At 41.2% G+C, this 17329-nt stretch overlaps 1 protein-coding gene across 2 annotated transcripts in view; it reads left to right on the forward strand.

Annotated features, from left to right (window-relative positions):
* The first annotated feature begins 1673 nt into the window (after positions 1 to 1673).
* The window catches only part of LOC117812612 (spectrin beta chain, non-erythrocytic 1), a 61212-nt gene continuing 45556 nt past the window's right edge, over positions 1674 to 17329 (forward strand). Inside the window, exon 1 of one of the 2 annotated variants that reach the window (XM_034683501.1) lies at positions 1674 to 2149. The gene's annotated coding sequence lies outside the window, so the exon portion shown is untranslated. The remainder of the gene's footprint in view (positions 2150 to 17329) is intronic. The other variant, XM_034683500.1, reaches the window with a different exon arrangement.

The following is a 17329-nucleotide window of genomic DNA, read 5'->3' on the forward strand; positions in this document are numbered from 1 at the left end:
AAAAAACTTGATGGACATTGAGAAACGGTGGTGTTCAAGGTCTTCAATCTTGATTTCATGAAATAATTTTCAACTGAATGAAATGGGCTGTTATGACTGAAATGTTTGAATGATTTACTCAGTTGTAACCTTGCTGAATGATATCTAGATATTAATAACCAGAAGCAAGGCATACATGCTTCTAAGCTTACACCATATGTATTTGGGAAATTCCTGTTTTAATTCATGATTATACTCTGCTCTAGATTGATGCCATTCTTGAAAAAAAATCCTCACAAGATCATGAACCTTTAAGAAATGGTTAGATGCAACCCCGTGCTGAATGCAGGGCATGCATTCAATGTTCATTCTGCGTGTTTTTGCAGGATTTGCTTATTTGCAAACTGAATGAAAGGGGCTGTTATGACTGAAATGTTTGAATGATTTACTCAGTTGTAACCTTGCTGAATGATATCTAGATATGAATAAGCAGAAGCAAGGCAAACATGCTCCTAAGCTTACACCATATGTATTTGTATCAACTACAAAAGGAGATTCCGGTTTTAAGTCAGTATACTCTGCTCTAGATTGATGCCCTTCTTGAAAACAAATCCTCACAATGAATATTTACATTGTCCATTTTTAAACTGTCACTGCACTACCTGCACACTGTGTACATTGGCTGTTTTTGTATAACTGTATTTTATTATATTTTATATTTAAATTTTAGATATTTAAAAGCTGGAAGAGAGAAACAGCATCTAATTTTTCCTGTATGTCTTGTATATATAGTGAAAATTGACAATAAAAACTTTGAATCTTGAATGAATCTTGAATGAATCTTTAAGGACTGGTTAGGTGCAACCCCATGCTGAATGCAGGGCATGCATTCAATGTTCATACCGCTTATTTTTGCAGGATTTGCTTATTTGCAAGGCTGCATGTCATCTCTCTTTCTGAAATATAAACCTGAGTATACAGTACATATGGAAATTCCTGTTTCAAATCAGTGAGTAGCTCAGTCCATAGGGACTTGGCTTGGGAACCGAAGGGTTGCTGGCTCGAGTCCCAGCATGGACGAAGCTTGGGAAGTGGACTGGTGGCTGGAGAGGTGCTGGTTCACTTGCCTGGGCACTGCCGAGCTGCCCTTGAGCAAGGCACCGAACCCCCAACTGCTTGGGGTACGCTGGTTGATGGCAGTATCCTCACTCTGTCATATCTCCCAAAGTGCATGCCCACTGCATGTGTGTGTGCATGATTGTATGTATATATACCAAAAAAACTGTGCGTGTAGCATGACCGAAAAAGCAACACAAGTGAAAAAATTGAATTTCCTCCCTGGGGATTAATGATAAAGTACTTAATACTCTGCTCTAGATTGATGCCATTATTGAATGCATGCATTCAATGTTCATACTCTGCTTATTTTTGCAGGATTTGCTTATTTGCAAGGCTGCATAGCATCTCTCTTTCTAAAATATAAACCTGAGTATTATGTAAATGTGCATGGCTTCAGTTTTAGCACCAGGGACAGCACCAGAGCATCTTCTTCTCTCAGTCTTGTTCAGTATATTGTAGAGAATACTAAGAATAATGTGCACGGTGTTTCCCATGTGACTGTGAAGGGGTCAACACCCACCCACACACACCCACCCTCCACCTCCACCACTACCACCCACCCACTCCCCCCCCCCAACGCACACCCCTAACTACCACCACCACGGCCACTTTTTCTTTCTTCTCCCTGTTGAACGGGAGTATCGGGAGTGAGCGAGGTTCACGGACGGCCCTTCGGATGCTCGGCCGCGGGGGCAAGAAGAAGAAGAAGCTGCTGCGGATATCCGTCTCATACCTGCTGCTCTTCTCTCATCGCCTGTTTTTTCTTCTCACCCCGCTGAATGTTTCTGAATGAAAGCTAGATAGGGAGAAAAACCTGGTTCGGGGTTTTGCAGCAGTAGCAGCGTGGAGGAAAACACATATTTGTGGAGGATGCGGATTTAACGGAAAGACGTTCTGAGAGTCACCTGGGATTTTTTTTTAATGTTAAAATCCGAATTAGCTCAGGCGTCGTTAGCAACGGCTGATATCTTTCATGTCTGCTGAAGTATCTCACATTAAACCGACGCGGTAGTAGTACAAACAGCGTCTGATACAGAAGACAAAATAAGAGGTAAGATTGAATTTTCTGTTTCTTTTTCATCCCCCACCATCACTATAATAATAAGCTAATGAGAGGAGGGGGGGAGTCTGTCTGTGATATTCAGGTGACTGCTGCTAGCATACCACAGCTATTAGCAGATAACCTCATTGTAAAACAGCTAAAGCCATTTTTCAAACACTGCACTACTAAATAAACCTATATGTCATTCTGGATTGTTATCTGCCTGGAGGATGAGTGTATCTGACTGCAGTGCCTTATGTTAGTTATTGGGAACCATCTCTGTGTCTGTCTCCTCTTGCCTTTGTTTGAATCCATGTCAAACGCAGCCACATTTCATCTTCGTGTTCTGTAACAAGCAGCCTGTGGATCCTTCATTCATCATCTGCTATTGAACCAAACAAGCCATTTTCCTGGCTATTATGTGTGTCTTTCTCACCCAGATGCGATATATAATGCTTGTATCTTAAAAAGCTATATTAGGCTGCATTTTCTCTCTCTCTCCCTCTCTCTGTATCTCCCTCTCTCTCGACATTGTGGGCTGTGTTGGTTATGTTATGATAGGACTGAGATTTATTCTGCGTGCCTGGCCTACTAGACTGTGAGTCATAGCAAGGATGCATTAGGTAAAAAAAAAAGTGTGTTAAAATGTGGACTTGTTTGTTGTTTTGAAACGTGTTAGATGCTCGGTTGCATTTTATAAGATAAAAACCCTGTTTTTGCAGAGGCAGGGAAGGGGAGGGGGAGCTGACAATTGTAAGCCACGTGTGGAAGCTTTTAGAGAGAAATGACCCAGAAACATCAGCCCATTGTTAATTTGTTATCTGACTGAAAGGGAAAACACATGGGCGTGCATATTAATGAATTCATCTTCTGAACCATCATTCTTGATGAGTTCTTTGAAATGTGGTGATTTTGCATTTAATAGATTGCAGGTATCCCCAATGTCTGGGAGCAGTTCACATTGAAAAGAGTTGTGTTCTAGGATGGTTGATTGTGTTTTTGCAGTTTTTCCCTGCAATATGTGAAGGAGATCAGAGCAACTGTAGAACAAGCCTTAGAGTATCCTTGTGAACCACATTGGCTCTTGCAAGGTAGAAGCCCCTCACACATGCAAAGGTCTGACGTCGATCACATCCAAAGACTACTCTTTGGTACATCATCTAACCACCTCTCACGTTTGGAAGAGCTGTTGCCATTTTTTGTGGAGATGAATGGTCTCTCCATTAAAGGCTGTCCATTACCGTCCCATATGTCAGCTGTGCTCAATATAACACATGGCAGCTTGTCAGCCTGCTTTATATTCAGTGACTGATTTACACATTGATTGCCACCTGATGCAAGAAATTGTAGGCATCTAGAAGATGGGATGGAAACAAGGGGTTCATTCTATTGGGCTTAAAACGCCTCCTCCCTCTCCTCTGTCCTCCCTCTGTTTTTGGACAGATTACTGGATTATATGGAGGACTTAAATTATTCAACTAGAAGAGATAAAGTAGATTTTTTATGAGGATAATAGCAGACAGCTAACAGATGAATTGATTAACAATGACATTGATTACTTTACCATTTTGCACCTCATGTTTATCCATGTTTACCACTGTCCTTTATTCTTTCAGTACAGTCTCAGTGACTGTTTTTCAGCAATGACCTGCTTTGATCCTAATTTTACAGAGAGTGGGTATTTCTCTGTTTTACTTTTATTTTTAGATGAGTTGTACAGATTCCAGTCCCTCTTGGGATGAGGATATATTGCAAATTAGATTTTTAGCAATGTGGCAACACTCATCTTTCTCTGATTTGAAGGGCTGTATTACTTCTTAAAGGTGACATCGCTCCCGTCAAGTTCAAGTTAAGTTTAAGCCTAGCTTAAGTTAAAAAAGCAAGCCTCCTCCCCCTCTTTGTCTAATATCACTCAGATTTTATTTTAAAAAGGCTCTATATCTTCATGTAAATTAGACTAGATCAAAACAAAACAAAGCAACATGTGTTCAAAAGTTTTTTTCCTAGCAGTTCTTGCCACATTCAAAAAACCACTTTCCTTCTTTAAAGGCACATTTAAAAAAAACATACAATCTGTCATATTTCATCATCATGCATTAAACCTGTAGGCTATCTCTTTCTGTGGATTAAGCAACACAGAGCTTATCCATCTGGTTATGCTGGAGACAATCACTGAAGCTTGTTATTGAAAAAGATTATTTAAACCAACACAACATTAGTCCTTTTAGTGGCTTCCATTTTTCAGTGAGCTCTGTGGGGTACCACCAGAGGGCGACATGATGGCTTTTCTTTCTTCTCGTCTTGCTGAAATGATGCTCATGGAGCATTGTCTGCAGGCCACATACAACATGCTAAATAATTAACAGCATCCCTTTGGAGCTGTTGCTGAAATCTAGCTGCAGAGGCCTGCTGTGATATGACTAAACACCAAATGTGAAAATAACACTGTGTAATTGTGCATTAAAACATGCTGTGTTCTTGGAATAATTTATAGACCATTGAGATGTTCTGGAGTTTCTTTGTCTTGGCAAGTTAGATTGACACAACCCACACACAACCCACACACACACAGACACACACACACACACACAAACACACTAAAAACCTACATTTAACTGCATGTTAAATGTTATACAAATGCACTTCATGCCTGTTACAGATAAACTTAAGATTTATCTTGTATTTCAATTTTTAATAGCTATCCATTGACCTAAGTGGTGTTGTACTTTCTCTTAACTCCATGTGCTTGATAATTTGACATATGACTTTTTGTACTTTTTAATAATTTTAAATAATTTTAATTTATAGCTTCACAAGAACAGCACATATTGCTGGATGTGTGTCTTTTAAACATTTAGATAAAATGCAACAAAATAATTTTATTAGACGATATCTAATGTGCTGGTTGATGCTGGTAGCTGCGGGTTGGTAAATGTAAAGGCTTCTGATAGAGTGACAGAGTGACAGAGTGGCTGTGATGATAGATGGATGAGACATGGCTGTTGGCTGGCGAGATGAACAGCATTCAACAATAGACTGGGGCTGTGAATGTGGGCCCCCCATAGTGCTGATTCTCAAAATCCCTCTTGAACAAGCTTTTTTTTTTCAGTTCCTGCCATTCACACTTCTATTGTAATGCAGTGAACCGTGACACCAACTCAGCCTTGTGTAACTAGTGCTGCTTTCTGATGTGCAGTTTTTTTATGTATCACCATGTTTTTTTAATCTGTATTGTAAAACACCTGGTAATACGATTTAAAAGAGTTATCTCTGCTAGTTATCCAGCTTGGGTTTCTGTGATGATTAGAGATGCATAATATGGATTTTATAGGCGATTTTGAGAACTGATAGTAACCTGCTCCTAGCAGCCAATGCCGATAAGATTAGCAATACAATTTTTTATCTGAGCGTAAAAAGGCAAAGATCAGGGGATCAAAGATGCGTACACATTCATACGCCATACTTCTCAAGTCCATCCAAAATCGCTCCCGTTAACACTTGAAAAAGGAATAAAAGTTCTGACTCTTCATTTTTTTTTTTTAAGTAATATTTTTTGGCTTTTGCCTTTATTTCATAGGACAGCTGTTGAGAGACAGGAAATGTGGGGAGTAGAGAGTGGGGCAAGACATGCAGGAAATGGTCAACCGGTCGGGAATCGAACCGGCGACCCCTGCGAGGAGGACTGTAACCTCTGTATGTGGGGCACTTAGACCGCTAGGCCACCAGCGCCCCAGACTCTTCATTCTTATTCAAAATAAAATAAAACTTATATCATATGATTGTCGGCAATCATACTGCAAACATCATACAGAGCAGGTAGGGATCTTCTGCAGAGTAGCTGTGACTTTGGGTACTGTTCCAAACCAAGCAGCCGCCTCCGGTCTAAAAATATGAGTCAAATGCGGTAGTGCTAAAAACTGCAGTTCATCAAGGATCCGCTTGAGGCTGGCTCCGGAAGTACCGGAAACCACATACACACCAATTCAAAAAAGCCGATCTTTACAGCAGAAATAAACATGTTTACAGTCTGGTACAAAAGACGAGTGTAGTCTGGATAGCTCATTTCTCGATCATCACTCACTGTATGGGGGGTGAATTTTTTTCTAAAATTTTGAAGATATTTAGATTACGAGTCTTCTAATGAGAGGTACAGCTGACTTGAATGACAGGCGGAAACACTGTAGCTGTTGGTTAGGAGGCTCAAAGCCCACCTCTTTACGTTACAATCGCTCGACAGCAGCAATATGGCTGCCGTCGACGATTAGCCTCAAAACAGTGCTGCAGAAACAGATGGGTGACGTCACGGATCCTACGTCCATATTATATACAGTCTATGTTCAAAACACACCATCAGCAACCAAGTCCTTAGATTGTCTATCATGGAAAAGGATAGGTCATCAAAGGTTGTAAATTCTGTGACTTTGTCGTGCTTTGGGTTGTCTCTGGGAAACTCTGCAGTTCTCAAAGCAGCAATACAGGACTCGGGAATGCTAGCAGCAGCTACCACTGCTTCTTGTTCTTTTTCTACATCATCATTGCAATGACACATTTTTCAAATTGTTCAGTTAAAACTTCAGGACTTTGTCCTCGTAATACGTGCGGCTCATGTTTTGCAAGTTGAAATGGTGTTTCCTCCTCTAAAGCAGTGAAAAACATAAACACGGGTGATGCAATTGTAACTCATCTTGTCAGCTGTGCATGCTCTTCCTCTCTGTGTGTTAAGGGGGATTGCATACTGCCACCCTGTTGGAATATGTAGGCTTTAAACTACTTTATCAGGTAGTTTCCTGTATCAGGCCAGTATCCAATCAGCCAGATGTATTGAGCATCCTTAACAATAATTGAATCAGTCTGTCACATGTAGTTTTTGTCAAATGTAAACCCCTGTGTCCCATGCCTCAACACAAGCTCTGTGTGGCGAGGTAAGGAATAGTGACAGGTTGAATGTTAGTTTAGTAATCCAATGCCAAAATGAAGAATTATAGTGACACTTGGCTCTCATTCCCTAACTGTGCCAGAAACATGAGGATTTCACTCATTAGAGCACTTCAGTTTATCATCAGAATCTTAAAAAGTAGGTCACGAGCATGAATATTACAGCATCTCTTCAATAAAGTGATGCCGAAACACAACTTTTTTTTTTTTTGGTGTGACATATGATTTATTTCATCTGAAAACCAACTGAGGCCAATTAAACTGAAGGACCATCCTGAACAACTGTCATCTGCATAAAATATGCAACCACTTTTTAGAGCTGTGTCATTAATATAAATGGAAAATTATCTTGCATCAATTATTAACAAAAGGCCAATTAGTAATGTGGACTGAAAGGTACTTTAGTGCTTTGATTGCAGTTACAGTCTGCGGAAAAAAAACATTGTTGGCATGCAGTTTTCTTTCCGCACTACAAGCTCTGAATGGCTGGTGTCCCGCTTTCCATGATGATTATGTTCTAAACCTTTTGTTTTGCTTTTGAGATAGTATGCACTGGCTTTAAATTGCACTCCTCTTGGTCCATACCAAGCGGCCACCTCCGGTCTAAAAATATGAGTCCAATGCGGAAGTGCTAAAAACTGCAGTTCATCGAGGATCCGCTTGAGGCTGGCTCTGGAAGTACCGGAAACCACATACACACCAATTCAAAAAAGCCGATCTTTACAGCAGAAATAAACATGTTTACATCATGGTTCAAAAGACGAGTGTAGTCTGGATAGCTTATTTCTCGATCATCACTCACTGTACGGGGGTTGAATTTTTTTCTTTACGTGGCAATTTCGAAGTTATCAAGATTACAAGTCTTCCAATGAGAGGCACAGCTGACTTGATTGACAGGCGGGAACACTGTAGCTGTTGGCTAGGAGGCTCAAAGCCTGCCTCTTTACGTCGCAATCGCTCGACAGCAGCAATATGGCCTAAAAACAGCGCTTCAAAAACAGATGGGTGACGTCACGGATACTACGTCCATACTTTATACAGTCTATGGTCCATACTGACATAAATAAGTGATCTTCAGGTTCCATCTTCAGGTTTCAGGAGAGTTTGATGCTTATATCCTACTCTTATAATAATGAGTATGCTAATGTATCAACTTAATGCTTAATAGTTCACAGAGAGGATGAGCCACTCATCTCCTCAAATCTTTCAACATCAGACAGAAAGAAGGTCTTTAACGGGCACACATGAGAGCAGGAATTGGACAAACTCACAACAATGTGGAAAATAAGATGGATTTTGCAGACGTTATGTATTTATGGCACTGCGTGTACTGTAATAGTCATGTTGACAGAATTCTCTGTGAAGAAAAAAAAAAACCCAGATCAGGTCATTGGAAGGTTTTTTTTTTTTCTGAAGTGTAGTGCCTCTTGTGTGGGCAGGCTTTTTATGCAGGGGGCAGAATCTCAGAGCAGTTGTTGCACATGTGCACCACAGGCTCACAGTGTTGCCACCCCCACAGGAATCTGAAAGTGTAAAATCTCTCTGCCAATTCAACATGGAGCTATGTTCAGCGATTCTAACAGCCCTGATATTGATCTGAGCAGTATTTTGACTCATGAAAAGGGAAGTGTTTGCTTTTAACTGGAGCCTGAATGATATTTAGGCTACAGCAGCACAAATATTGAAGGGGGGGAGAAATTACTGATTGCTGATATGTCAGTCCCGAAAATCTGCAAGTATGAAGCTTCACCTTTTTGTAATTGGGGTCTGACCAAGCTTAGATATTCCAAAGGCTGTTGTGATGACATTTTTAAATTAACCTAAGGGTAGAAAGCTTTAATAAAACCACTCTGAAAACATGGTGGAGCGGTTGCAGCTCAGTGGTAAAGTCAGCCGTCTCCCAATCGCAAGGTTTTTGGGTTTTGATACGAGGTCCCGTCTAATGCTGAAGTGTCCTTGGGAAACTGCCCCTGGTGCTGTCATCGATGTGTTAAAACCAAGCGGCAACCTCCGGTCTCAAACTATGAAACCCATGCAGAATTGTTATAAACTGCAATACATCGAGAATCCACTTGAGGCTGGCTGCAGAAACACGGGAAACCACATACACATGAATGGGAAAAGGACAATCTTTGCAGCATTAATAAACATGTTTACAGCCTGGTTAAAAAAATGGCTTCGCCCTACGTAGCTAATTTTTCTATCGGCACACACTGTACAGGGGGTGAATTTTTTTCTAACGCAACGGTTCAGAAGATATTAAGATTACGAGTTTTTGCCCAAATAAGGACATGACTGACTTGACTCCCGGACAGGAACACAAAGCTGTTGGCTAGGAGGCTTAAACTCCGCCTCTTTACATCACACCATTGCCTGGTTGAGTTACGCAATACCAATATGGCTGCTGCCGCCGATTTCCTTCAAAGCAGCGCTCAGGAACAGATAGGTGACGCCAGGGATACTACGTCAATTATTATACAGTCTATGGTTAAAACTCATGAATATGGTGTGAATGTGACGTAATATAAAAGAGGTTTGAGTGGTCAGAAGACTTGAGAAAGCTCACAGTCCATTTACTGTATATGCTGATGATGCTGATATGTTGTTGGTGGGTCCATTTTAGTTGATTAAAAGCATCCAACCAATATACTTTTAAGACTCTTAGATTAACACAACACATGGAGCACATTGGGAATTGTGCATGGTTAGAGCTAAGTTTGTAAATCTGATCCTTTCTTAGATTACCCTGAAGTTGTTTTAAAAACTAGAGTATTTCAAGACACAAAGAAAGCACCAGCCTTCAGCAATCCCTGGTCAAAGCAGCTTTCTCTGATACAAAGTGAAACATCTATACACGTGTGCTTCGACTGTGATTGACGAGGCCATTAATATTAGTGCTATACTTTAAGCTGGTGCATTAGAGATTGTGGATCATGTAAAATGTGGCGTCCATGAGGTGGTTAATCGTGTTCTATTTTTGTAGTCATTGGTCCATGAGGGCCTTTCTATCAGACATGTATCTGCATCATCCTCCTCACTCACACACACATGCACACACACACTCACATAGACACAGGGGGCAGACCTGTGGGAATGCTGACAGTGCTACTTGCACTTGGTCTTGTGTGTTTTAAAATGGACAGAACCAATCCAGGGCAGATTAGCCTGATCTGCATAAATATTTCATTCAGCGATGTTTTTAATTTGGGTTTTTGGCAGCCCAGGAGATTGATGCTGCCACTGACTTCCAGCCAAGTGCACTTGAAAGCCCAGACTGAGCTCAGGACTCATTCAGAAACAGAAGCAGGATTAGCAGCAACTACTACGACTTTGGCTTACTTGTATTGCCTTGCATGCAGTGGAGGTTCTAGATATACGATGACTTATAGTGAACATATTTTAGCTGGGTCATGCTTTAGATAGGAAGAATGTTAGACTAAAGTATCAGTTGTATTGTAAACAACAACTGTCCTTTAAACCAGCTGTGAACCTTTTTATATACTCATCATCAGAGGCTTTTTATAGTGGAGTTACTCCACATCATTCTTGAGGGGATACTTTGAGAATTCAGCTGTGAAACTTCTTACTCCCTCTTCTTGTTTACTCATGCCTCTCATTGACAGAGATCAGCAAGTACAGCTTGTCTCATGCATTTACTTTTGATGAGTCAAGGCTGCATTACCTCACAAAAAGAGGATGCTTTCTGTGGTTTTATGATTTGAAATTGAGCAAAAGTAACCTTGTGATGGATGAGAAATCATGATATCTATTTTGCACTATTGTGCTGTGCGCAGAACTCGTGCCAAAAAAACGAGCAAATTGCCTATGTCCATGCGGCATGCTGCCGCTTGAGTGTTTGATGAATGTGATGCTACAGGTCAACAAAGGACCTCTGCTGTCCTATTCAGCAGGGCATTCAGGCCAGGATCAGCGGCCTGTGGAGGGGCCTCTGATGCATATGTGCCTCTGGCTGCCTCATCCCAGCAAACAGGAAAGGCTCGACGGCTGGCCTCAGCTCTCTGCTGACTCCTCTATTGTATGGGGCCAGTTTTTGCGGGGCAGGCTTTGTGCACTGCTTTTTGGGATCGGCCTCTCCACCCTCCAGGCTCATCTGAATATCACAGGCAGGCTGATTTGGGGAAACGCAGAGGTGCCACCTCAGCTTGAACTCATTAAAATTTGTTCATTTGAAGCTCTCGGCTGCTTCACAGCCACAAAGGTATGTTTTCAGAGAAACGTTGAAAATTATTTTTCAATTTTGTATTTTGAAGAACTGGCTTTCAGTAAGAGTTGTATGGCGAAGCTGATAGCTCCTTTGTTTGGCAGACCTGGGAGGGGTTTTTGTGTGTGTGTACGTCTCTATCCTATTCCCTCGGTGCACAGTGGCAGTGTGTCTGGCTAATGTGCACAGGCCTAATTCCCTGCAGGCAGCTGATTGTGGGCTCTATTTTTCTTCTCCTCTCTCCCTGATTAACGGGTGCAGCGACAAACAGACCTGGCGGGTGAAGGGAAGCAGCATCAGGGAGGGGAGGAGGGAGGGATGACGAGGGGCGTGTTGGTGGCGCTGCCTCTCATGCTGCTGCCCTTGCCCTGCTTTTTTAGCTGGTGTTGTTCTGCTGTGAGAGATAGCCTGATGTGTGTCTGCCTTGTCAGAAGATGGGATTTAGCCTTGAGGCATTCCCCATTGTCCCACTTTTCCCTCTTCCCTCTTTCAGAAACATCTTATGTACAGTTGCACTGCACTTAGGGTTTGTGTCCTTACGTACGTCTTTCCTATTCTATTTTAGAAAAAGCATGGTGCCTCGGCCTCAGCTTACCTATCTGGAGGATATTTCATAACAACAATAAAGACACACTATCATTGTATGAGTGTGCTCTTCACCTCAGTTTTCACAGTGTTCAAGAAGCCCTGCTATGCTGCCCAGTTATTACAGAAACGGCCTCACAGCAGTGCTTATTTTTATCTGTTATTTTTATATTCGTCTTGATGCGCTTCAAGAGTCATGGAGTAAATTTCCAAGGTCTGCGATCATACGAAGGACATGATTTTAAATCAGTCATTACAGTGATGTACGTTCTTTGTCATGTTTTTATGGATTAGGCCTTGAGGGGATTTCCTTTCATGGAACCTCTTTTATGCCCCCCCTTTATGTGGCACATCTGTCTGACTGCCTGCCTGTCTGTCTGGCACGAGCTGCATTGTTGCATGGCACTAGCTTTGGGGTTAACATCTGATCTCTCCAGAAGGTTTGTGTTTGGAAAAAGATGCAGGACTCAAAGGGGCTTCTTCTGTGCCTTTTTTTGAGCTTTGCAGAGTGAGGCGGCTGTACTCAAAGGTTTTCTTCTGGTTCTTATTTGATTTCTCTCTGGTGTAAGGGGAGGTAATTGTACATCATTCAGGCCTAGCATGACTGCTGGTCTTGAACATAGACTGTATAAATAATGGACGTAGTATCTGTGACGTCACCCATCTGTTCCTTAGCGCTGTTTTGAAGCCAATCGACATATTGGAAATGCGGAACTCAACCAGGCATAGTGTGACATAAAGAGGCGGAGTTTGAGCCTCCTAGCCAACAGCTATGTGTTCCCGTCCGGGAGTCAAGGCAGTCATGTCCTTATTTGTGCAAAAATTCATAATCTTAATATAGGGCTGTATGATAAATCGATTTAATCGATTCATTTTGCATTTTTGGTTTCAGGCGATTTAAAAAAAAGAAAATCCAGATTTTCTCCATAACCTCCTCCGCTGCTTTTATTCCTTTTTTTTTAGGTACATTGTGTGGACATAGGACTATTTAGCAATGTCTTAACTGTCAGATTTTAGACTGAAACGCTTCCTTACCCACCCCTTCCGAGAAACAACAGTGGCCTTTAATGAAAATAAGTTCCTGTGATGCATGATAAGTATGATACTCCATTTGTCAAGTTTTTACCATCAAAAAAGGTCTATCAGTAGAATAAATATTGTTTCCCATTCCTACCAAGTCTGTTCTGTCATTAAGTAATGCACACTGGACCTTTAAGGGGAAATTCGGTTTGCCTTTGACAAATTTTATTGATAAAATTAAATCAAAACTTGTTGTTAGTCATTTGTAGTTTTCTTTTTTCAGGAGAAAAACACAAAATCGTTAAAAATCATAAATTGAGTTTTCTGTTTAAAAAATATGGGATTTAATTCCTAGACCATATTGCCCAGCCCTATCTTAATATCTTCTGAATCGTCGCGTTAGAAAATAATTCACCCCCCGTACAGTGTGTGCCGGTTAAGAAATTAGCTATGTAGAGCCAATCCGTTTTTTGAACCAGGCTGTAAACATGTTTATTAATGCTGCAAAGATCGTCTTTTTTAAATTAGTGTCTGTGGTTTCCGGTGTTTCTGCAGCCAGACTCAAGATGATTCTCGATGAATTGCAGTTTCTAACACTCGCCCGCATGGGCTTCATAGTTTGAGACCGGAGGTTGCTGCTCTGTCTTGAACCATCCCGCTGTGTGTGAAAGCTGATACACTTTATGGTTACATGCTGAGTGGGTGGATTTGCATGTGTGGCTTTCAGGAGCCGTTCTTGCATGTGTGAAAAAGAGTTGATGATGGTGGAGGTGAAAGGTGTAATAGGTCAGCTCAGCTTGCCCATGTTGTCACACTGTTATGTGTATGTGTTGGTGTTTGTGTGTGTACAGAGTAGGCTGTATCATAGTAGGTCAGGGGATTGTTTGTCTGATCCATTGAGGTGCGATTAACGTAGACACTGAGCTGACCCTCTTCCTACCGACAAGAAGGGGAGGAGTGCCCTCGATTTGCTACGTCCAGACTCTCGTGACATCACTGGTTCCGCCCTCCCTTTTCAATCTACACCCTGGTCCAGATATTCAAAGACTTCATTGCTGAAAGGTCTTTCCTCGATAGTGTGTCTTCTTTGCCTCCAATGCCATGACTTTTACATCATATAAGCTGCATGGAAATCTTCTGACTTAGCTCTTTGTCAGCAGCACCACACCACATTAGTCTCCTGGTGTAGGCCTTGCTATGCTTGTCATTTAGTATTAGTAAATAATTGATCCATTTCCCCTTAACTTGACATGGAATCATCGGACTGAAGGGGTGAAATGAATCTAAATTGATTTGTGGATTGATAGCTTGTTTTTTTTGTATTTGAGATAAAATTCAATCTATAAATAAATGAAGAACACAAAAATAAACATACTGCTTCTTCTTCGCATGCACACTCGGTACGTTCAGGGTATTAGCCGAGCACTGGGGTTCCAGTCGGAGGGGAGTTGACAGGTTGGGGGGCAGTGTGGAGGCGTTGTTCTGCCTTCTTCCCTAATCCCTGCATTTAGTTTCTATTCCCAGCGACTTCTTAATCTGCTCCTAATAGGATTTGTGAAGCTTTTGTTTTATTTTTTTATTGCTTGAATGTGTGTGTGTGACTTGCCTGACGTGGCTTGACAAACGTAAAGGGAACCTGGGGGTGGGGATAATGCGGTGGTTTGTTGAATTAAAGACAGAAGACAAAAGTAAAATGTGTAATTTTGATGTCAAAGTCTAAAGATGCATCGTAGGACAAGACAGACATATCTTTATTTATGAGAGGCAACCTTTTCTGTTTATCCTACATGTTGTTTTAATGTCAGAGTTCTTGTTCTATTGTACGGTGGAAGTGTCTGCATGGCTTTTAATGGCAAAATCTCATCCTGGGGTCATGCATCGTGTTGGCCTTATGGATCTAAATTGCTGACAACATAATTGCAACATAACTGTGGCCATGGACCTTTTGATATGCTCTTATTTCCCTCTTTATGACTAGTTTTTTTTCTTACTATCTCTTTAAGCACTTAGTGACCTCTGCTTTTAAAAGGTGCTACATAAAAGACATTTTACTATATAGATATTCTTTACTGATACTTTAAACTAGGGATGGGCAATGATTTTCAAATATTAGTTTACTTAGTAAAAATCTAAGAGTCACTGCAAATATTTTCTCATTTTAAAAGTACAAATTTCATCGTTTTCCCCCGTGCCTGGTTGTAATACGGTATTCCTGCCAGACGGTGGCTACAGAGCGTCTTAAAGCTTTTTGCGAACAAGATTAAATAACAGAAGAAGAAGAATGCTAACTGCATTAATTAGCAAAAGAAGAAGAAAACATTTGCGACAGCTGCAGCGATTTTCTCCGTTTCTGAATTTCACACTACTACACATGTCTTATCCATAGACTGTATAAAATATGGACGTAGTATCTGTGACGTCACCCATCTGTTTCTGAAGCACTGTTTTGAGGCCAATCGTCGACGGCAGCCATATTGCTGCTGTCGAGCAATTGTGACGTAAAGAGGCGGGCTTTGAGCCTCCTCGCCAACAGCTACAGTGTTCCCGCCTGTCAGTCAAGTCAGCTGTGCCTCTCATTGGAAGACTCATAATCTCAATATCTTCGGAATTGCCGCGCTAGAAGAAAAATCACCCCCCGTACAGTGTGTGCCGATCAAGAAATGAGCTATCCAGACTACACTCATCTTTTGTACCAGGCAGTAAACGTGTTTATTTCTGCTGTAAAGATCGGCTTTTTTGAATTAGTGTGTATGTGGTTTCCGGTACTTCCAGAGCCAGCCTCAAGCGGATCCTCAATGAGCTGCAGTTTTAAGCACTTCCGCATTGGACTCATATTTTTAGACCGGAGGTAGCCTCTTGATATTTCCAGACACTGAGCATGGCTGTAAAACATTCGACTTATTATCGAATAGAACTTTAGCTTGAAATGCCCATCCTTACTTTAAACTTACCAATCACTGCAACTGTACCAAAAAAAACTAAGAAAATACAACTTAACTAATGTGCTTAAAAATGTGTGGACCCCCTCCCTCCCCCTCTTTCTGCTGGATGATGCTTCCTGGTGTCTGTTTTTGATACTTCATGATGCAGTTAATATGAACAGTCCAGTATTGGTTCTGGCAGCTGTCTTTTATTGATTTGCATGTTTGATGTAAGGATTCATTGACATAGCTTGCCATGTCTGATCCAAGTGTTGCTCAATCGCACCTCAAGGAAGAGAACAGAGAGTGAATACATGAATACCTCATTAGTGTGCAATGTGTTGCTTAGCTGGCCTACTTAATCTCTCTGGAGAACCACCTCATTTGTTGCCTGGAATCTCTCTCCTCCATCCTCTCACTGTAGTGCAAAGTAATTTGACATCTCTAAAACCCACCTTGCCAGATATCATAGAGTTCTATTACATAACCAAAATATAACGACTGCAGTTTTCATGTGTTAACTAAATGAGTACAACAACACCCTCTCCAGCATTATTCACCACCTTCCTCTCTCTTCATCAGTTATCTCCACAGCCAGCCTCAGCTGCTAGACACAACAAAAGATCAACTAAAAGGTATTAGCAAACTGACGATTCAGCCTCATCTATAAATCCGTTCAGTGCTCTTCAACAAATGGCCTCAGTTAGTTAATGGGTCTGTCTGGTGGGGGGGTTAATCCTGATGTAGATCCCCTATTGAGTGTCAGTGTCTCATACTAAGACATGATCTGTCTGGTTACTTGCAGTTAATGTCCTTTTTTTAAAACATTGAGACGACAAACATTTTACAGATTGAGCACATTTGAGCTGTGACGTATAGTTAATCATTCTGTCTGTTTAATTTTGATATGTAACACACATTTAAGCAACATTTCCGGTAAAGTCAGACCATAATTTGTCTCCTTTAATATTTTACTCATGTGAGCAATTGTCACTCATACGCTACACGGACATTTATAAAAACAACCAGATGTTTTTGCTTCTGGCTCAAGTCTACAAAATACCTAAACTCATCCAGTCTGAGGAGGGGGTGTGATCGACCTCCTTGTTTATGAGGTATTGATTGTTGCCATATGAGTAAACCCTTGTTGTTATATAGCTGCCTCACATGCAGTCTATAACTGGCTGCTGATTTAGTACATATAGCAGGCGCAGCAGGAGTGGATTGATGTTGCGTGGCTACAAGTGAGTACAAGGACAAGGACTGTAAATGTAAACAAAGCCCCTTATGTGGAAGCTATAGAGCTCTTTATGAACTAGCTGTCATAATATTTGTATCATTCAGTACATTATGATATGCTAAAGCAGGGGTTCCCAAACTTTTCAGCCTGCGACCCACAAAATATTGGTTCCAAAAGCTTGTAACCCCCACTGTCCCTCAAAGTGATTTAATGTGTCTTCATTTAGCTGGTCTGCAGAAAATGAGCCTACCTATAGTTGTGCTCAT

The sequence above is a fragment of the Notolabrus celidotus genome, chromosome 5 (genome assembly GCF_009762535.1).
Source record: "Notolabrus celidotus isolate fNotCel1 chromosome 5, fNotCel1.pri, whole genome shotgun sequence".
In the NCBI taxonomy this organism is placed as follows: domain Eukaryota; kingdom Metazoa; phylum Chordata; class Actinopteri; order Labriformes; family Labridae; genus Notolabrus; species Notolabrus celidotus.